Source organism: Caretta caretta, chromosome 1 (assembly GCF_965140235.1).
Source record: "Caretta caretta isolate rCarCar2 chromosome 1, rCarCar1.hap1, whole genome shotgun sequence".
In the NCBI taxonomy this organism is placed as follows: domain Eukaryota; kingdom Metazoa; phylum Chordata; order Testudines; family Cheloniidae; genus Caretta; species Caretta caretta.
In genome coordinates this window covers 133730370-133752490 of record NC_134206.1, presented here as the reverse complement: position 1 = coordinate 133752490, position 22121 = coordinate 133730370, and the positions used below count along the sequence as shown (strand labels likewise).

The following is a 22121-nucleotide window of genomic DNA, read 5'->3' as shown; positions in this document are numbered from 1 at the left end:
GCTAGCTGTGGGGAAGAGTACTTGAGCGATGCTCTGATTCAGTGTATTCCCTCAGATAGTCTCCACTGGGTAGGCTCTTTCTATAAAAGCCCCAGCTAGAACTTAGCTTCCCTCCTCTAGCAGAAACTTTGGGTGAGGACAGCAGTGCAAAAACAGTTTACCTTCTTCTGGGGATGAACTCAGAATTGTCATTGAAGGTTTCTTTCAAATGCTTTGTAAAAATGCCAATTTGTGAAATAATGGTCCTGATCCAACCTTCTCTGAACACAACTGATCCACTCCCATTGTCTTCAATGGGAAATGGATCAGGCCCTAAAAGACTAGCCAGAGATAAATTCTCTTTTTGGTTTCTTACGTGAAATTATACCATCCATCGAGGATGTTTGAGGTACACTGTGTGTGTGTGTTTGGGCTTTTTGTAACGTATTTCAAATAAGTTTTTATTGTCCATTTCTTCTGGTTCTCAAGGGAAATGTAAGTCTTCCAGGACTGCAAATGTTTATGTTCCAGACAATGTTATAAAAATGAAATGAAATCTGATTTAATGCAATTTCAATCTTTTTGGCATAGAAAGATGCTGTAGCCTTTGTACGTACACTACAAAATTTTCCTCTCCTCCACTCTAGTGGAGCCTGATAATTTTTCCTCAAATAATCATTTTACCTTTCCTTTTTTAAACCAGACATCGTTTCCTTCATAGCTACTTCACTGGTTGCTTTGCTCTTTTAAACTCATCCCATCCTCATTGCCAGAAATTCTTGTTATTTCTCCAGATACCCACTCAGCCAATAGCTTCAGCTGGATAAGAGAACAAACAGCAAGTAAATAATACAACAAAATGTTCCAAGGGTGAAATATCCCCCTGTAAAGAGAATGATCACAAGGTCTGGGTACCATTTTCATAAACCCTTGAGTGGTGCCGATGTCTTTTGCTGCCCCTCTGCAGAGAGGTGAATTTCACTGAGAATTAGCACACTGGAATGCTCCCTGTTACAGATACTACCTAGTACGCTCTCGGGTCCAGTTCCAACTTCAGGCTTCAGTTGACTAGCTGTGAACTCTGCCATACAGTGAGTGTGCAGAACTTAAAGGGACAGCAACACACACAAAGGCACAATTCATAAAGCTAAACCTGCCATAGGGCACTGTGGAATACTTTGGTGCGGGGGGTTGTCATTTTTATCCTTCTGTCCCAAAAAATAGTGTGAATGCAGCCTCTTTGTATTTTTCAAGCTATGTATAAAAATAGTTGAATAAACAGAGCAAACTTTTCTTTACCCTAATTTTGACAAGCTGTGCAGTTTTACAGGCAATAAATAGTGGTTTGCTGGTTGTGTGCTTCTCTATTATGGTGTGGGAGAAGAAATGCATTTCAAATACTGTCCCATGAACCAGGGACATAACTTGAAAGTGTCAGTGTACTTCTAGAGTATCGGCTTTTCAAAGCAAAAAATGACAAAGGGTTTGAATTGGAATCCTTAAACCCTAAGCATAATAGATGAAAATGTAAGTGGTTTTTGATGTAACCAGAAGCCTTTGATATATTTAGAAAATCTTGCATGTCCTCTCATATTTTATGCTGGCTAATATATGGATAAAATAATTAGTTATAATATCATACTTTTATTGTGCTTTAAAACTGCCCTTCTGAAAGTCCCTCATTTATGCAGTGTCCCTGCTTTTGAATGCACCTGTGTTGCTTTTTATACTCACAGCGTAACCTGGGAGACATTCAAAGCCCCAAACTCAGCCTCTTGAACACATATTGCAGTTAAGAGCAGTGTGGCTGATGGCTAAGCCACGGCTAAGTCACTGGTTCCATTTATAAACTGGTCTTTTCTTCCTTTAGCATGGTCAGAGCCAAATTCTTTATTTTCATTTCCTTACACATTGGTGTGAAAGTCCATATGGTTCTATTGAAGTCAATGGAGTTATTTTGAACTTACACTGGTACGTCTGAGAGCAGGTTTTGGCCCTCAGTCTTGACTGAGATTTCACCTTACAAAAGCACCGTACTACAGCTGTGCAGAAAAATCCAACCCAAACCACAACTTCTGTAGTGATATCCATGTTATAAAAATAGTGTAGGTATTATTCCATTGCACTCCTCCATTAATATCAAAATCATATCCGAAACAGTATCTTCCCTCAGAAAGATTTTCAGGACTTAAGATACTTTATCTGACCTATCCCTCATCCTGGATTCTATCCTAAACTCTGGAATCAGTGCCTTTACTTTAACCCTTCTTTAACAGTTCCTGCTGTTACAACCAGAGGAGTTGCTATCTGAAACTTAAGAGCTCTGTTGGCTTTTGAGTGTTCACGTGGGGTTTTTTGCAACAAAATCAGTTGTTTTCAAATCTGCAGACTATAACTGCATGTGCTCAGGGAGCTTTCAAGTCTGCTGCATTGTAATGAATGTCTCCCAGGGCTATCGTGTCTTTCTGCCCTTTGAAACTGCCTGCTTTATTTTCCAACTTCAGCAGCCGGGCACCTGCTGCTCATTTTACCTTGGAGACCCATAGTGGAGTCTTCTAATGATACTCATGCATCTGTCCTGCACACTTTCTTACTTGAACATCTCTGTGCCTTCAATCAACCTGCCTGTGTGTCTTTTGTCTTTTTTTTTTATTAATAAGTGGAGACTTTGTGCTGTTGTGAGGCTTTATCTCACTAATTCCACCTGCTCTTCAGAGTTGTCCACAGAACAAAATAACAAATACCAGACAGAAAAGTCTACATGCTTTTAATATTCATTCTTCTAATCTTTTTTAAAAAATTTTTACAAAACCATCTCTTTTTAAATTGCCTTCAACATTTGTCCTTCTTAAGAGAAGACAAAAGGAGAAAGATGGAAATGATGAAGATATTACAGATTCCAGTGTGGTGACAACTACCCTCTTCATTTATTCATGTTGTTCTCTTCTCATTTATGCCCGTGTAAACCGAATGCAGTTTAGACTTAATCTAGACTTAATCTGCTGTAACTGCCCTTTGATTACCAACATTGTTAGAAATCATATCCGGCTTCTCTACTTCTTAATCTTGACTATGGCCACTGATTAATGACACTAAACCTTTACCTGATCCCTTGCTTTATTCTGATTGTGCAGGAAAGGTTGTAATGCACTTCTATGACAGGGTTCTACTGATTTTATATTATGTTAGAGGGCGTAATCCTGTAGTCCTTATTCAGTCAAAACTCAGCTTATGTCAGCTGGAATGTGGCCTGAATAAGATATGCTGGGTCAGGCTTCTGGACAATTCATCTCTCATCCCATCTACTTATAATATCATTGTGTTCAATTTCTTTTCCGCAGCTTAAAACTCCCACTTATGATTAAGATCTTCAACCAGCTTCCAACTTTGAAGGCTCAGATTTCCACTTACAAATCATTGTGCCCTCAATAGTTGCTCCTCCAAATGCTAGCATATAGATTTCTAATTGCCGCCTTTGCAGTTGCACCGAGGTGCATCGATAGCCCCATGCTATCATTTTCGCTCAGAATTAATAGGTGCAATTGTTTTGGGTTGCAAAGTTGTCTCTATGAAATTGGAATCTATTGGCTGAATGCCTTCAACTCACAATGAAGTTAAAGTGTAGCAGATTGTGCTCAGCACTTTGCAGGATCAGGCTCTAATTTTCTATATCCCTAACTGTATCCTCTAGTATTATGGATCAGATCCCACACTATCGCCAAGAAGCACACAATTAGTGTGTGTGTGTATGTGTGTAAAGGCAGCATAAAGTTTGACTTCGCATTCTCCTGATTCTAGCTATACTGTGTGCAGGGCCAGTTTCCAGCAGTTAGGGCATTTCAATGGCTGTTCTAAATTACACCAGCTGTAAATGGCCCTAATGGTCTAAAATGGCAGCCAGAGACTGGCAGAGCATAAGACCTGCTGGCCACATCTCTTTCCTCTGGCCATGCCTACTTCACCAGCAGCAGGGAAGAGGGATGACACAGGAGCTTCTACTTCATTAGAGGATCTCCCTTGCACTGGAATCATCCTCTCATGTTTGGTAATACTGGCTTTACAGGGCATGGGACAGAGAAGCTGCACCATGGGATCTGAACCTATATCTCATAAGAACGGCCATACTGGGTCAGACCAAAAGTCCATCTAGCCCAATATCCTGTCTTCTGACAGCAGTCAATGCCAGGTGCCCCAGAGGGAATAAACAGAACAGGTAATCATCAAGTGATCCATCCCCTGTTGCCCATTCCCAGCTTCTGGCAAATTTGTCTAGGAGTTTTCATCCATTTTCTGACCTTTACAGAGACACATTTATTATAGTCTCTCCTCTGACTTCCTCCTTAAAACTCCCTCAGGGAATGGATTTCAATAAAATGACTTTTCTTTCAGGTATTCCTTATTACTGTGCTTTCTTCTGTTTTTTTCAGCTTAATCTTTCAGTCTCGTGTTCATGCTTTATATATACAGGAGCATGCTTCCTTCATTTCCAGGGGAATAAAAGATAATACTTTACTCATTCTGTGGAGGACAGAAGTGAATTAAAAGGCAAACCTCTTCAGTGAATTTTGTCTTTGTGTATTTGATTGTGTTTCCTACCTAAGAGCTTTACTTTTCACTTTATTTAATTTCATATAGTTGAATTCAGACCAATTCTTCAGTTTGTCAAGGTCACTTTGAATTCTAATCCTGTCCTCCAAAGTGCTTGCAACCCCTCCCAACTTGGTGTCATCTGAAAATTTTATATGCATACTCTGCACTCTCTTATCCAAGTTATTAATGAAAATATTGAATAATGCTGGAACTGGAACCCTCCTGCAGGACCACACTTGATATGTCCTCCCAGCTGGTTTGACAGCAGATCATTGAGAACTACCCTTAGAGTACATTTTTTCAACCAGTTATGTACCCACTTATAGTAATTTAATCTAGACCATATTTCCCTAGTTTACTTATGAGAATGTCATGTTGGGTAGCCAGCTTTCTATTTGCAGAAAACCGAACACCCTTGCCCCATGTCCTGCCCCACCCCTTCTCTGAGGCCCCGCCCCGCTCACTCTATCCCCCCTCCCTCCATCACACACTCTCCCCCACCCTCGCTCACTCACTTATTTTCACTGGGCTGGGGCAGAGGGTTTGGGAGGGGGTATGGACTCTGGGCTGGGGGTGTGGGCTCTGGGGTGGGGCTGGAGATGTGTGGTTTGGGGTGCAGGAGAGGGCTCCAGGCTGGAGCCAAGGGGTTCAGAGTGTGGGAGAGGGCTTCAGGCTGGGGTAGAGGGTTGGGGTGTGGGAGGGGGTACAGGCTCCGGGCTGGGGGTGTGGGCTCTAGGTTGGGGCTGGGGCTGAGGGGTTTGGAATGCAGGAGGGTGCTCCAGGCTGGGGCAGGGGATTGGGATGTGGGGAGGGGTCTGGGGTGCAGGTTCCAGGCTCTGGGTGACACTTCCTCAGGTGGCTGCCAAGAAGCTGCCGACATTTCCCTCTGTCTCCTAGGTGGATGGGTGGCCAGGGGGCTCTGTGGACTGCTCCTGCCTGCAGGCACCTGGTCAGTGGGAGCTGTGGAGCTGGCGCTGGGGGCGCGGAGCAGCGCACAGAGCCCCCGTGGCCACTCCTAAGCCTAGGAACCAGAGGAAGATGCCAGCAGCTTTCTGGGAGCTGCCCAGAGGTGGGCAGGCAGCCTGCCTGTCCCACTGTGGGCAGCCAACTGGACTTTTAATGGCCCGGTCAATGGTGCTGACTGGAGCTGCCAGGGTCGAAACTGGACACCTGGCAAACCTAATGGCATGTGGTACTGTGTCAAAAGTATTACTAAAATCAAGATGTAACATGTCCACTGCTTTCCCCTGTCCACTAAACCAGTGACACTATCGAAGAAAAGAATTAAGTTGGTTTGGTATGATTTGTTCTTGACAAATCCACGCTGGCTATTACTTATCATTCTATTATCCTCTAGGTGCCTACAAATTGTTTAATAATTTATTCCAGTATCTTTCCAGGTATTGTTTGGCTGATAGACCTATGATTCCGTGGGTCATCTTTTGTTCTCCTCTTTTAAAGATATGGACTATGTTTGCCCTTCTCCATTCCTCTGGAACCTCGCCCATCCATGAGTTCTTAAATATAATCACTAATGATTCCAAGTTTGCTTCAACTATTTCCCTAAGTACCCAATGGTGAATTTCATCTGGCTCTACTGACTTGAATATGTCTAACGTATGTAAAATATTTTTAACCTCTTTTTCCCCCTCTGTTGTGATTCCTGTTCCTTCCTCCTTGTTAATGTTAATTGTGTTTAGCATCTGGTCATAACTGACTCTTTTAGTGAATACTAAAGCAATACAGCCATTAAACACCTTTGCGAGGTCATTCTTTAATACCTTTCCATCCCCATTATGTAGTGGACCCACATTTTCCTTCATCTTTCTCTTGCTCCTAATGTATTTATGGACCCTCTTCTTATTGCCTCTTATGTCTCTTGGTAGGTGTTGATGCAGCCCCTTACTATTCTTCCTGTTTTTCCTTCATGTCAGGATTATTGGGATGTAGCCATAGGAACTCTGGTGTTTCCTGTCTGATTGTACCATCCTGGTGCACATATAGGAGCATTTAAGAGACAAGAGTAAGTATTTTACAAATTTCATGGTCTTTAACCAGTGTACTAACTCCTCTAGGCCCCTCATGTGCTCAGGTATGCATTTCTTGCCAAGGAGAAGTTAAGCAGCATCAGTTCAGTGAAGCCCAACTTCTCCTTTTTAAGTTGCAATCTCAGGCTTTCCTTTTAAAAAACAAACACACACACACACACACAAATAGGAAGTAAATACTGTAATAATCCTGAATTGACTCGTTGTTAAATTATCAAAAGCCAGGAAATGTGAAAGTTAAGACTTAGCACAGGGTTTCTCAAACTGGGGGTTGGGAACCCATGGGGGTCGTGAAGTTATTACATGGGGGGTCGCGAGCTGTCAGCCTCCACCCCAAACTCTGCTTTGCATCTATTGATGGTTACTGGGACCCACTAGGGCTCGTGCCTACAAGGCCTAGTTGCTGAAGCACCTTAAGTGCTTGCCTCTGAGATGTGGTACGCCTGGCACACTACAGGCACTGTAGAGGTTTGGAGTACAGAGTAACCCCAATAATTGCACTATATGTCTAAGTATCAAGAATTCTAACAAACAGCAACCAAATACAGAGAGAGACAGCAGAATGGCACAACTCACCCACCTTGCAGACTGTCTCTTTTGCAGGCAGACTGCTGAAAACCCAGATCCCACCCTTCCCTTACTATTTTAAGTGATAGCTTCTAATTTTAACAGTTTTCAGTATACCACATAACTCTAGTAAGACTGATGCAGCCCATTCATCTTCTTGGACTTCTAGATGGCTTGATTGTGCGTTTTACTGTGGGCACGTCTTCTGGCTCTGATCTCACAAAACGAGGTCCGGCCCTACTCTGCATTGATGATCTAGTGGCATATTTCACAAAAGTAGAGTTTCCCCTGGTGCCCTGGGACAAAATTTTCCCTCCCTGACCCCTGTTGTTGAACATTATTCTGTACACTGGTTAGCTAATGCCTTCAACATCAAAAGTGACTGCATCACAGAGGAGCTGTATGTGATCCTTCAGGTGGTATAAAAATGTGCTAAGTATTGCTCTCATTATGGTACATGCCCCCTTATTTCTAACTATTCAGTAAATTATCTTTCTTCAATTAAGAACGGAGCAGCCAGCGTAGTTATAATTTGCGTATTGGCATTTTTGAGAGAACTTAATTATCTTAGACATGTAATGTTAAACATCACCTCCAAGCGTCCCTGATATAACACATCTGATGAAATGTGTCATTTAAAATAATATAATAAAAGCACAGGAGAAAAGGTGGTGAACAGGGAGAACTTGTGCAAACATCAAAAGTACCATATGTACCAGGCATTTCAAAAAGGATTTCCTGTGTACTTAAAAGTCACAATGATTTAACGTGTCTTCCATATGCAAGCTCAAATCTATAAACTGATTAACTTGGGCTAAAGTTCTAGCTCTTTAAAAAAAAACCAAGTGTTTACAAAAAATAGAAGAAGAGTTCTTAGAACAGGCTTGTGAAATTTGGCTGCTAACAGTGCGGATAAAGGAATCTGGACATCAGCAAAAAATGTAAATTAAGAATCAGCTTTGGACTGAAACACTTAGAAATTATTATTCCATTTAGGGCACGAATTATACAGCAGCTTGATGCTATTACATGCTCAGTTTGAAGCTCTTCTATTGTAAATTACATGCATGTTATGGCATTACACACACACACACACACACTCCTATGTCCATCAGCCCTTTCAGTCTGAATTCCTATTCACACGGAATAATTTTTTGCAGAATTATTTTGAATGAATTACCACATGCATATTTTAGGCAGAACATCACCTTTTGGGATGAGAGAGAGTTTGTGCTATTGAGCTATATAATGAAAACTTAAATGTCGATTGTGATGTAGGATATGTACTATTTTCATATTTAGTTCACATATGCAAGTAATGGAATGAGACAGGTGTCTGCCAGAATTCAGTGCTCTAGCTTATTTGACTCTTTACTTCTCCTTTCAGACCACCTACAAAGGTGCCAATTAATAAAATTTCGAATGGTGATTTTTGGTGCTAAAATTAGACAAAATGATCTAAAACCATTCAATTCCTTTCAAAAAGTCACAAAAAACAGATATCTATTAACAGTAACTTTTTAAAATAGTTTCCACAAATGCATATGCATAGAAACTATTTTCTCATAACATTTTATCTTAGCAATGTTGAGTCACACCAAAACTGGAATGAGGCTGTTTTAATGTAATGGAGAAAATTAACATGGGGACCTATTGCAAATAAATGGGAGATTTATCAGCATTAAACTAGCATTATAATACAAAGAGTTAAAGTCCTTTACCAACATAAATATATCTGCTGATTTTTCAAAACTAAAAAAACCTTGCTCATATCTCTTAAATTGTCTGCCTCTTATTTACTCTTACGGGAGCTTGAGCGCCAGATAAAAATGTCTGATTGGCCGGGAGCAGCCCGCGGGCCGTAGTTTGCCCACCCCTGCTCTAAATCTTAGGTAAACCAAATTTGTGAATCATAGGGACAAAAATAGGTTATCGACAGAGATGACTCAAAGTGTGGCTCTGGAGCCAGATCTAGACCACCCCAAATTTTCTGGGTGTTTTATGTAAGGTTTTGATTTGATCACTTATAAAGATGGAGAAAGCTGCAAAATTTGCAGTTAGAGCAGTGTTTGGATTTCAAACATGTGCAAACTAGGAGTTGTTCAGAGCTGGAGATTTAGTTCTGGCCCATCTCTTTCTCAAGCATTTTGATTTTTAATCCAAGTGCTAGATCACTCTTTACATCATACCCAAAGATTGTACCTTGGTAGCATGTTAATTGTTTGTCTTCCACTTCTCTCAACACTGCAATATAGGCTACAATATATATCATTCATTTTTGCCAGGTTTCAATTCAATAATTTATGGGGGGAAATTAGTTTATTATTTTAGTGCTTAGAACATGAGACTAGGATCCAAGGAGTTTTAACCCCAGGTTTGCTGCTGGTTTGCTGTATTACCTTGAGCAAGTTATTTATCATCTCTGTGTTCTGGTTTCCCCATTTTACAAATGGGAACAATACCTTTGAACACTCAGAGGGATAGGATTATTTACTCAATCTTTATGCAACTCTCTAAACATGTAAAATGCTAAGTGTCATTAGCAGTTATTACTATTAAAGACCCATTGTTTCAAACCAGATGACTTTTCAGTTGATGTCTTTTCCATAGTCTAATTTGACTGGAGTTAAAAGATGTGTCCCACTTTTCTGCTTAAATGTTCCTATACACAGCTGTGAAACATTAGCAGATATAGATTACCCTGAGTCATCTTAAACTTAGAAGGGCTTTGACTTTATAAAGTGAGTGAAGTGCATTTACCTCATGGTCTGACCTTGAAGAAAACAAGAAGTTTGCAAAATTTTGGTGCATTACTCATATTCAGACTGTTTTAAGATCTGATGTTTGTGCCTAAACCTTTCATAAAAGGCTCCATATGTTCCAGAGTGAAATACTGTTATCATGTATGGAAAACCTGTCACATCGTTTAAAAAAAGGCATGATGCAGTTGGAGAGTAAAAGAGAAAATACATAATTCTATATGATCTGCTCTTTACTCTGTCTCTTCCAGTTCATTCCAGCCATAGGCTACAAATAACAGACCTTCAACTGTCTGCAACTGTCACTGATTTGTAACATTTGTTTTTAATCAAGATAAATTTGACTCTGATTTAAAGAGCATTCTAACCACTAACTCATGTATAAGTTCAGGGGGAGTGTTCAGGAAGGATGTTCTAGCTCTCCCCCAGGATAACAAGATGAATCTGTCACTGAGGAATTGCTTTAACTGGCACAGTGTAATTTCACTGAGAGATTATTTTGTTTGAAGCAGTACTCTGCAATTGGCATTTTTGGACTAGCTGAGCTAGTAAAGTCTCTGGGCTGGAGTCATTTGGATGGGGCAAATCACTACACAAGCATGGGTTTCACAAGCATGAAGGTTCACCCCTTTGGTAGCCCTACTGATCCACACTGAACTATGAAAAGGAAATGGCCTTCAGCTTGACAAAATCAAAAGACAGACTCATAAAGTGCAGTACCCCAGAGGCCACATGATGTACCCTAGTTATCCAGCTGGTTCCTGTGGAAGCATGCAGATAGGCTTTGCTTTAAAACCCAATTTATATCATAGCATTAACGCGAAAGCAGAGCAGGAAATTGTCTTCCTGTCCCATGAACATTTTTTAGATTTCAAAAATGTTTGTTCTGCATGGGAACAAAATTGAGACCGTTCAATTTTTTTCATGGAAAAACAAGAGAGACACACATATTCCACCCCACCCACCCCATAGCATAGTTAGTGATTAGGGCACTCCCCTGGGATGTGGGACCCAGGTTCAAGTCCATACTCTGTTTAATTTGAACCCTAGTCTCCCACATGTGTGCCTAGTAACGAGTATGTGTTGTGTCTTTCTCTATTAGCAGTGCTTAATGTGGTCTGAAAAACAGGCCAAGGGGTCTATCATCACCCACATCTGCCTGTCTAGCGATTATTTCTGCCCCCACATTAGGTTTTCTGCCCCGGCCTCACCTCTGGAGCTCCTGAAGTTCTCTCCCAGGTCTGGGCCAGCTGCAGCAAGGTCCCCTCTCCCAATTTCAGGCCAGGGGTTGCAGGAAACAGAGGAGATATCTGTTTGCTCACAGGAGGGAGCAGAGCTGTCCTGAGCTTTTGGGCTCTTTCCGTCTCCACGCTCTCCAAGGAGAATGACATTGGCTCCTGAGGGGAGGGAGGGAGTTCTGCCTGCTTTCTGCAGCAGCTCTGATTGGCTGCTCTTCTCCAGCAGCTGGGCAAGTGGGAAAAGCAGTCAATCAGAAAGGGTTTTCCCCCTATGCAATACAAAAAATGTATTGCAAGTGAGCCCCTCAGTGACCTGGCTCAATTTTTAGAAATTTTATCTCCCGGGTCTGTGACTCATTGCGTCCCAGTGCACTCGAAGCACTGCTTGGTGGGTATGTTGCGGTGGGTCTTTCTCGCTCTCTCTCTCTCTCTCTCTCTGATTTTGAGCAGAAATTCCATCCTGGGCCTGAGCCCTATTCCCAATTAAATTTAGTTAAAACTGACGCTTTCCCATGAAAAGTTTTGGTTTAAACAAGTTGACACTTTTTGAGGGAAAAAAAAATTTTGTCAAAAAATTCTTAACCTGCTTTAATTATTACCTCCAGAGTTGAGTCAATGACCCAAAGAAGTTTTGAGCACCTTTTTCCTCTGTTCTTAGGTTCTACTCTTCCATGTTTCTGCATGTGACTGTGCTAAAGGATCTGACTGATGTATTTGCTCTTATTTTATGGAGAGTAACTGTGAGGAAAATATAATTCTCACCATTAGGTCACCTGTGTCAAGAATACCACATATGTTAGAAAATTGGGAACTATTTCTCATCTCCACCTGAAGCACATAAAGGAACTTATAAATGATATGCAGTTGCCAGACTCTATACTGTTCCCTACAGATACCCTCCCACTGACTTGTGTTTTCAACTGTCATTAATATAGCCTTAAATGTTATATAGATTCAAAACTGACTGTGGAAACTGAAGGCAACATGTGTGAAGAGGTAAACCATTCCCAAAGTTTTGCAAGTGGCTAATTTGGGTGAATTGAAAAAGGTGAGAGGAAATAATTAAGGTGAGCAATAAGGTAATTTCTGCAAGAACTGTACATGCTGGCCAACATTTTTACATCTTATTGCTTAAAATCTGTCTCCTAAATCTGTGTCTAGAAACCTAAATAAGTGGTTTGATTTTTTTGCACATGCTGGGCACCCACAAATCGGGAAAGCAGCCTATCCTGAGTATCTTTAGAAGTCAGGACATGTTTATTTAGGTGGCTAAATATGGATTTAGTAGCCTAGCTTTGGACCGTAGCTTTGAAAATGTCAGCCACTGTAAACAGATTAGTGTCATTTGTCCATGTCTAGTGATGTCTCACCAAAGGGACAAACACACTTCTTGAGTGTAGGCTTCTAATCATTCAGAAGGCATGACTCAATGAAGCTTTCAATTGGCTAACAGTAAACGCAGTTTTAGGAAATAATTACTATGATCCTCCTCTCTCTTCATTGAATGAGCACCCACATCTTTAGTCTGCAGAACTGGCTTGGAAGTTTTGGGAAGAGAGGTGCACTCTTAGGACTCCACGCATATCCATTTTGTGTCATAGCCAGAAATATCACATAATAAGACGAGTCTCTCTCATGGTCCAAGCCAAAAAGCTGAAGGAAAAATTTATGTAAATATTTCATAATGCAAAGGTCTTTGGTTTAAGTGCTGTTTAAAGTGGGTGAAGTATTAGAGAATTTGGACTACATGTTTACATCTATTTCATGTTCACCCATCTCTGTGGCTTTCTTCCTATTACAAAGTTGGCATTTCAAAAATTTGCACTCTCTCACTCAGTTGTTTTGAGAGTTGCTAGAGGCTTGAGAAAAGGTTGCAATTTTCTCAGTAAGGTGCGATTTATATTTAAATTTTGCACTTTAAAAAAATTACATTTAATAACACACCTTAATAATATGTGTCCTTACTCTTGTAAGGCATTTTCCATGGAACAAAGGCTGTGTTGATTTATACTCACATGCCAAAAAAATTAAATTAAGTTAAATTAAATTAAATTAAATTAAAGGCAATTGGATTGAGCAAGGCTGTAAATCAGCACCGTATTTTTATGCGTTACCTTCACTCCCTCATTGTACACTAACCATCAGAATGAATTATCACAGGCTTCTGGAACATGATATCTCCAGGACGTTGGTGTTTCTGAGAAAAGAGAGTTTATATTAAAAATCAATGCCTATAATTTGTTTTTCCTCTATTAAAAATATTACTAGAGGCAGAGGGATTGCTAACGACACTCATTGTGTAATCTGATTTCTTTGTACCCCTGAATACTAGTTCAGAAGCAAACATCCAATTTTATTTTTAAAAATGTAACAACAGATTTGAGCTTTAGCCATTCGCCATAGCCTGGGGATTCCAATCACATTTGGAACACTAACTAAAATGAAGGTGGGTTCCTCTCTGATAAAGCCTTGTTAGAAGTAATCCTTACTACTGCAGGTAGACAAAATAACGTCCTATAGCCTCAGTGAGCCTGATACAGACAAGCAGTTCAGCTGAACTGTCCAAGCTGAGAGTTTGTGAGGGGCACTAATTGGGTGACTGTAAGATGCTGTTTCTCTCTTTTAGTCAGTTCAAGTGTCCAGCATCTGGAATGTGAAAGTTTCCAGACTGTCAGAAAGTGACATGTCACAGGCACCCCATGACTCTCATCATTCTGTGATCTGACCTCATCAACTCTAGATATACCATTTCTTCATGTCAGCCACAGCAAGGATCCTTTAGGTGGAAATGTTGCTGGGTACCTCTGCTGACGGAATAAATTGTTGGGGATGAGCTGTCTGAAGGATTTATTAATGTTGTTATTAGCTGAAATGATGTAGATAGGTGGGGGTTTTTTGCTATTCTGCCTCACCACCATGTTTTTTCACTGCTATTTGTGGTCATTTCACTTAAACATACTTTGTCATGTTAAGGTTTCAGTGGGGTAGCCGTATTAGTCTGTATCAGCAAAAACAAGTCCTTGTCCTATAGTAGGTGACTTTTGGGTACACCTTTTGGCTCTGTCTTCTGTACCCAGAAGTCACCTACTATAGGACCTACTATAGGACAGACTCAACAAAGAAACTAACAGAACACCACCAGCCATCACCTACAGCCCCCAATTAAAACCTCTCCAGCGCATCGTCAAGGATCTACAACCTATCCTGAAGGACGACCCATCGCTCTCACAGATCTTGGGAGACAAGCCAGTCCTCGCTTACAGACAGCCCCCAAACGTGAAGCAAATACTCACCAGCAATTACACACCACACAACAGAAACGCTAACCCGGGAACCAATCCCTGCAACAAAGCCCGATGCCAACTCTGTCCGCATATCTATTCAAGGGACACCATCATAGGACCTAATCACATCAGCCACACCATCAGGGGCTTGTTCACCTGCACATCTACCAATGTGATATATGCCATCATGTGCCAGCAATGCCCCTCTGCCATGTACATTGGCCAGACTGGACAGTCTCTATGCAAAAGAATAAATGGACACAAATCAGACATCAAGAATTGTAACATTCAAAAACCAGAAGGAGAGCACTTCAATCTCCCTGGACACTGAATAACAGACTTAAAAGTCACCATTCTTCAACAAAAAAAAAACTTCAAAAACAGACTTCAATGAGAAACTGCAGAACTGGAATTAATTTGCAAACTTAACATCATCAAATTAGGCCTGAATAAAGACTGGCAGTGGCTGGGTCACTACAAAAAGTAAATTTCCTTCTGTTGATACTCACCCCTTCTTGTTAACCATTGGGAATGGGCCACATCCACCCTGATTGAATTGGCCCCATTAGCACTGACCCCCCCCCCACACACACACACACTTAGTAAGGCAACTCCCGTCTTTTTATGGGCTCTATATTTATACCTACCTACTGTATTTTTCACTCCATGCATCTGATGAAGTGGGTTATAGCCCACGAAAGCTTATGCCCAAATAAATTTGTTAGTCTCTAAGGTGCCACAAGGACTCCTCGTTTTTGTCATGGTAATTACTGTAATTATTGCTGCTATATACAGACCCTCTCCCTATTTGTCTCCAGATACTTTTTCTTTCTTTCTTTCCAACTGACCTGATTTTGCACTTTGTGTTTGGACTTGGTGTGGAAAATTTCAGGGATCTGATTTTGAGGGGCAGTTTGGTGTCTCAGTTTTCAGATATCTCTTGTAGAGGACCTCAGAGTGCCCTATTTGAAGGAAAGTTCCTTTATGGTGCAGGGGATGTCACTCTCACATGAAGGTGTATTTTTTGGGGAGGGAGCAGAGCTTGGTATTTCAAATTTGGAGGAGAGGGGGCAGGGAATCAGATTTTCTTGAATATGAAGTAGACCCTTTGCAGAGTCTAACAATCTCTCTCTTTCACACACACACACACACACACACCTTGCTGTCTCCAGGTGCATGCAGAGAGAGCTACCTATTATTAGATTCCCACAGAAAAGCCTGAGTCTTTAGGTTTACCTTTAATTGTTTTGTTACCTTTTTTTTATTGTGAAACGTGACTTTCCTTCTTTCCTGGTCATTTGTACAGAATTTCCCATAATGTTCTGCACCATGGTGATTTTTACCATCCTCTCCTTCCTTCTCTAATTATGGTTGTTCTGTTGATCATTAACTAATAGAGTTGCTTAGTTACTAATGTGGACAATCCCTTGAACCTTCATAAATATTTAACTTGTACTATAGAGCGGTAACAGTCCTTTGCTGATGATCAAACTCAATGTGCTGCATGTTTTATAGCTGGGAAATTGTGTAGTCACCAAATCCCATCTCTTTCTGAAATGTCTAAAAGACCTTAAAATGCAGTGGGTAGTTCTGTTTTTTAAGGTAACTGTAAAGAAGGCAGGTCCCTCTGCTATCTTCTGGCCTATTTGGAAATAGCTCGTACTGTAAACTGAAATGCAATCCAATAGCTGCTTTAAAAAAAATCTGACTGTGTGCAAAATGAAAAAGCAATCCAGTCCACAGAGGATTTAAATATTAATGCTGCCCCTACAAAATAAGATCTGGAGTCTCACAGCCATAAGCCCAACACTTTTTTGTTCAGTGAATTAAAAAAAAACCACTATAGGTCATGTGCAATTACCCAGAAGGTCAGACAAAAAGCTATTGAGTGAAACCTGTAACCAGTGCGGGTTGCTAGGGGAGGAATCTCACTTAATGGAACCCTGCAGCACAAAAACACAGGACTGTTTTATGATAACCTTGGAATGTTTGTTAAGAAACGTAAGATGCTTTTGCTCTGAGCTACTGCCCCTACACTTCTCCCATTTACTGTGGAGTCAGTCTCCTTAAATGAAAGCTTTGACAATTTCTCTATAAATTGCACTCCTTGAGAGGTCTCCTGCAGCTCGTCTGTTTGTTCTCCTGGGGTTTTGAAAGCTGCACACTGTGGAAGCCTCCATCCCTTCTCTATTTGTCCTTTTCTTATTGCTTTCTGAACCAATTATTATTTATTTATTTATTTATTTTTGACTGTCCAAAGGATTAGGGCTGAATAAAACTAAAACCCACCAATTTTGCCACAGATGCTAACCAGATGAATTCCTCCCTCCTCCCCCAAATCTCCAGCCAACACTATCGTCACCAAAGTAATGTAATCTTTACTTTTATTCCCTTCAACTCAATTGGTTTAATATGGGTTTGTGTCTTATGGCATTACAGGTCAGAGTCTGACCTCAGTTACATGGCAGTAACCCTTTCCAGTGGAGTTACTGATGTTTTTGTTAATGAGATTGGAGTCTAGTACAGTATTCTGAAAAGGAGCTCTTTATCTGGCTTGAAAAGTACTGATATTCTGCAGTGCATGGTGCTGGCTACTGGCTAAAAAAACCAAAGGGGACAGCAAATAAATCCTAATATGTATATTTACCAATAAGCCACTTTGACTGCATTTCAAAAAGAGCTATAAATTGGAACTGGTCAAAAAATAAGTGTTTTTTTCCCATGGAAAAGTCCATCTTTTCAGCAAAATATCAAACACCAAAACATTTTCATTCAAAATGGCATCTCCTAGGAGCTATAGTTACACTTCCATTCTCCTCTATGGGCCAGGCTCCCAGTCAGACTATATCACCCATGGCCCACCAGTTTCTCTTCTCCTGGTGAGGGAATGTGTGGTAGGAATCACTTGCTGAGATGCATTATGGAGATGTAGTCCAGCCAGAGATCCTAGCCCACAGATGAAAAAGGGGTAAATAAGACACCCAAATTACAACTCCAATGAGGCATCGTGGCACCATATTTTAATCAAAATATTTCTGTTTTTAGCTGTTTGGGGTTTTTTGGAGAAAATATCAACATTTTTCTGATGAAACCACTTTTTAAAAAAAAAACTTTTATTTTGTCAAAACCTCAATTTTCCAATTAAATATAGTTTTGATGGAAAAATTTTACAAGCCTGACTATTCACTTTCTGTAAGTTAACAGCCCTTTTGGAAAGCTTCAGCAATTTCTGTAGAATTTTCCATTCTTTTTACTCTCCCATGACTAGCTACTTTGAGCTGAAAGAGTTACATGGCCACAGAGTAGCCACATAATTCCCACACAACTCTTTGAAGATGAGAGGACTATGTTGTCCTAGGCAGGAAAGTAAGAGTATGACAGGTTGAAATAGAAGAGTCTATTCATGGGCTGAGATTTACTTCTGGAAAACAAAGGTAGTGTACACTTGATGTGACAACTGAAACATGTCTGATTTCTCAAGAGATTTTGGTGCCACCATGTTGCTTCCACTTCAGATCACAGAGCTTGCACCTGCACAATCTCATTGGCTGTTTATGTAACACGGACAGACCCCTCATCATCAGTGGGCAGGATCGAACCTGCGATTTCTGGAGCTAAAGATATGAGCCTCTACTGCATGAGCTAAAAGCCACATGGTTGCTAGCTAAGGCTGTAGCAGACTCATCAATCTCTAAGTGGTCTCGGTGCCAGTAGATGGGACAGAGCACCACACCCAGGAGGTGTGTGGGTTACATATGTATGAAACCGAGGGCCCATAATGTCTACATTTTCATAAAGTATTCCTGAAACATCACAGCCCAGTTCAGATGCCTGATGAGATGTCAAGGGCAGTGTACATCTCGGACTATTGGGTCCCGGTGCTTATGGACAACTGGACCAGTGATAATGAGACTGGGTTTTAGTTCAGCTCATGGTCCAAGATGGGTCACAACATGTACAAATGAAAAGGATAAAGATTATGGTAAAACTAGAGAGTCCAGACTACCAGGCACAATCTCTGATGTACCAGAGCTGCAAGGCTTCCAGTCTTTCAGAAGACCTTCTTATTATTTGTTGTATTTTATGAACTCAAACTCTGGGATGGGACCCACACTCAGCTATCCCTTGGCCAAATGCAAGGGATGCTCAGAGAGAATAAAAGAACAAAAATGGTATTTTTCCTCATCAAAAACAAAGCAAAAATGAAATTCAGTCCATTAATAATTTCCTTGTCTTTCAGTTCTGTGTCTCCAGCTTGAGTCAGAGATCTATGTGTAAGCTGCCAGGGTGTGGGCAGCCTTCCTAGTGGGTAGGACCTTGCCTGGTGGTTGCAGTGGCAGTTTGGAGTAATGGTAGGTGCAGATCCAGGAGTCAGGTACTGGGCTCAGGGTGAAGCCAGAGTCAGGGTCAAGGAACCAAGCCAAAGCTCAGAACCAAACTCTGAATTGGGGCAGGGCTGCAAGGCAAAGACGGGAACAAGGGGCTGAAAACAAGAGCAAGGCAAGCACAGCTGCAGGCATGGGACACGGTCAGGTGATGCTGTGCTGCGGCCACTGCAAGGCTCAAGTAGCTGTCTGTGGCTTCCTTTCCCAAACGGGAGACACAAGCATTTGGAGAAGGTCTCACTGAGCCCAGCTGAGCTTGCTGGGTCGCCTAGTGGATCACCCAGGCTCAGGCCAGCTCTGTTCCTGATACTACATGGTTATAGTTGTGGATCTGTCCAAGCTGCCGACCCTCCTTCCTTTCAGTCAGAAATCTTCATTAGCTATTCACCTAATCACAAACAAGCATACAAGATAAAATAAGCTTTAAAAAACAGCCTCCAACATACCAAGCCTGAGCTAGAGAGCAGTGATGGATGAACCTACAAAGTGTCAGAGGTCCAGTTTGGCTTGGACATTTTCCTGGAGCTTATTTGGCCAGGGAGTCAGGTTAAAAATCCAAGGACAGGCTTTTGTGTAAGATTTCTAGGTCTTCCTGACATTAGCTGTTTCTGATTTTGAATGTGAGGATAACTTTTCTTGTGGTATTTTGATATTTCTGCCTCTGGTCTCAGCCAAACCAGAGTCATTGAAAACAGCCTAAGCCTCATGGTTTTGAATTTCAAAAACTCCCATTAAGTCTCTTTTACTGAATGTGCACTCTTCCCCCATCTATAATTGAACTGGCTGCAAGTTGTTGCCTAATCATACAGGCTCAATGCTTCAGAGGCTTACTGGGGCATCCAAATCCCCATTCAGGTGTTTAGTTTGAGCCCATGTGTGCTCCTGTCCCACTCCCAGTTTTCAAAGTAGGTGTCTGGGATTGCACAGTCAGTTTGTGCTGGAAGAGGTGTGTGAGAAAATGAGCTGGGCTGTGAAGATGGCCATGGTAATAGATGTGCATGAACTATGTTTTCAGACTTGTGCAGACAGGCCCATTCAGGTTGATTTAGACATGTGCAAATGGCTCAAGCAAAGGAGTAAGTAAGGAGATTCGGGCAAGGTGGATTCCAAGCAGCTCTCTGACCACAGCTCCAAAGATGCAGCAAATGACGCTGAGTAACAAGCAGCACCAACAGACATGGCCAAGTTATCAGGCATGTGTAATAGATTTATACCTAGTCCTGCTACATTGCTGTCTTGAGGGTAAAGTGCTTTCCAATCTACTCCTCCAGATTAGCCATGAGATTAATGAACACGGCACTGGTGTAGCTCCCGCTGCCTCTCCACAGCTCCATGGTATCAGCTGGCAAGATCTGTTTCAAAAGTTCCATGGCAAATTTATCTGCAGACCATCAAGTGGCACAGTTTGCTGACTGAGAATGGCACATTCAAAATGGTGGTATCTGGTAGTGCGTTCTCATTCAGGGCATGATACCCCCATCGTTTGTCTGGCCCTGACCTGATCCATATTCATATCTATCATGCCCTTCCCTCCACCACGGAATGGACACTAAGTACTCTTAAAAGGTTGGAGGGGGAATAAATTTTAGGGGACTATATTTTACTGAGCTCCCTGGCCAAAGATATTTTATGTCTGGTGTGAAGTCCAAGAATGAGTGTATCTGTTCTACAGACAATCAAGAGTCAGTGCACGTATGTGAGGTGTGTGGTGTTACTTTTTAAAGGTACTGGACTACCCACATTGGTTATCTCTACACTTATGAAAACTTGCAACATTTGACCTTTATGTGATGAAAACTGTCTCCAGTATCTCACTGTTATCATCCACTTGTGCCGTGTAGTAAGGTGCCCTCTTGTCCCGCTACAGTATCTGTTGCAAGCAGCTGCAAAATGAGGTGATGCAGATAGTCTTATTCTTAGCTGTAACTGTCCTGGAGATACTGGGGGGAAGTGTGGGCAGTAGTGACAAATGGCACACAGGAGCTCATTTTCAAAATCCCAGTGTGGTGCATGCAGCCAGGATCTGTATGAGCAACCACATACATTTTGATCCATTGTGTCCTCTTTTTTCAGACTGCCCAAACCTGCATGTTTCTTTTTGAAAAGAATCCCTCTTCTAGGCTGCAGAAAGGAAATAAAAGTTCAGGACTCAAACTTATTCTGGTGCCCATGGGCACCCATGTGAGATTCTTTGAAATTCTGAAGTGGAGGCTTCTGCATCATTTTGGCTGCTGTTCAGAAGTGTGTGAGTGTGTGTGTGTTAAAAATACCCCAGAAGGAAGTTCCTTCAAATACAATTCTGTTGTGAAAGGAAATATATATACACACACATACACTATCTCTCTCATATATAAATAATACGTACACGTACACGTACACACATACACACACTTCCTTTCACATAAGAATTGTATTTGAAGGAACTGCCTGCTGGTGCATTAGAGGGTAGAGGAAATCTTGATCAGAGGCTTAAAAACTCATAACACAGGGTTTTTTCCTTCTCTTTTTTAAAATATGATACTGAAAGAACTTCCTAGACTTTCCTGTGAGGTTTAGTGAAACATATTCTGGCACTGAAAATGGTTTATGGATTCCCGCAACTTCTGTAATATCTTTGATCTGGAATTGGGACTATTCCAATAAATACATTCTCTGTGTATGATGCATTGTATTTCTTTTTCACCTGGTCATTTTCCTTCTACTCTTTCTCCCTTTAGACAATAGTTTTTATTTAACTCATGGATAACTTTATTCTGGTCATCTTGAAATGTTTTGCAGCCAACAATTTCTTTCATGCCTTGCTTCTCTTGTCTTATCAAATGCAAGAAATTAAATCCAAAACTTGGTAGATAGGGGCACAAAACAGAGAGGTTTGGAATATTTATTGCTATTGTCTGTTGAGTTGGGGATGAGGAGGAGAGCAATGGGTATAAGCATCAGGGAAGACCTAGGGCATGTCTACACTGGCAGAGTTACAGCACCGGGAGTTACAGAGCCGCTTAGAGAGCACTCAAGGGAAAATGCTGTTGTGTGTTCACACTGTCAGCTGCCTGAGTAATAGCGTGTTCACACTTGCGGCATTTGCAGCATTATTCAGAGTGGTGCATTCTGGGGAGCTGTCCCACAGAGCATTTCTTCCTCTTCTGCCACTAAGAGTTGTGGGAAGATGGTGGGGGGGTCGCAGGGCATCATGGGTACTGGCCCAATGCCCCGTGATGCATTGCTTTGCATCCCAGAAATCCTTGTGCTTCCATCCACATTTTGTGCCATC

At 41.4% G+C, this 22121-nt stretch overlaps 1 long non-coding RNA gene across 1 annotated transcript in view; it reads left to right on the top strand.

The window, feature by feature from the left end:
- Positions 1-12229, top strand: part of LOC125629856 (uncharacterized) — a 77934-nt gene extending 65705 nt beyond the window's left edge. Inside the window, exons 3-4 of the long non-coding RNA XR_007354512.2 lie at positions 6504-6592; positions 12134-12229. This is a non-coding gene — a long non-coding RNA (uncharacterized LOC125629856). The remainder of the gene's footprint in view (positions 1-6503; positions 6593-12133) is intronic.
- The last annotated feature ends 9892 nt before the right edge of the window (positions 12230-22121 follow it).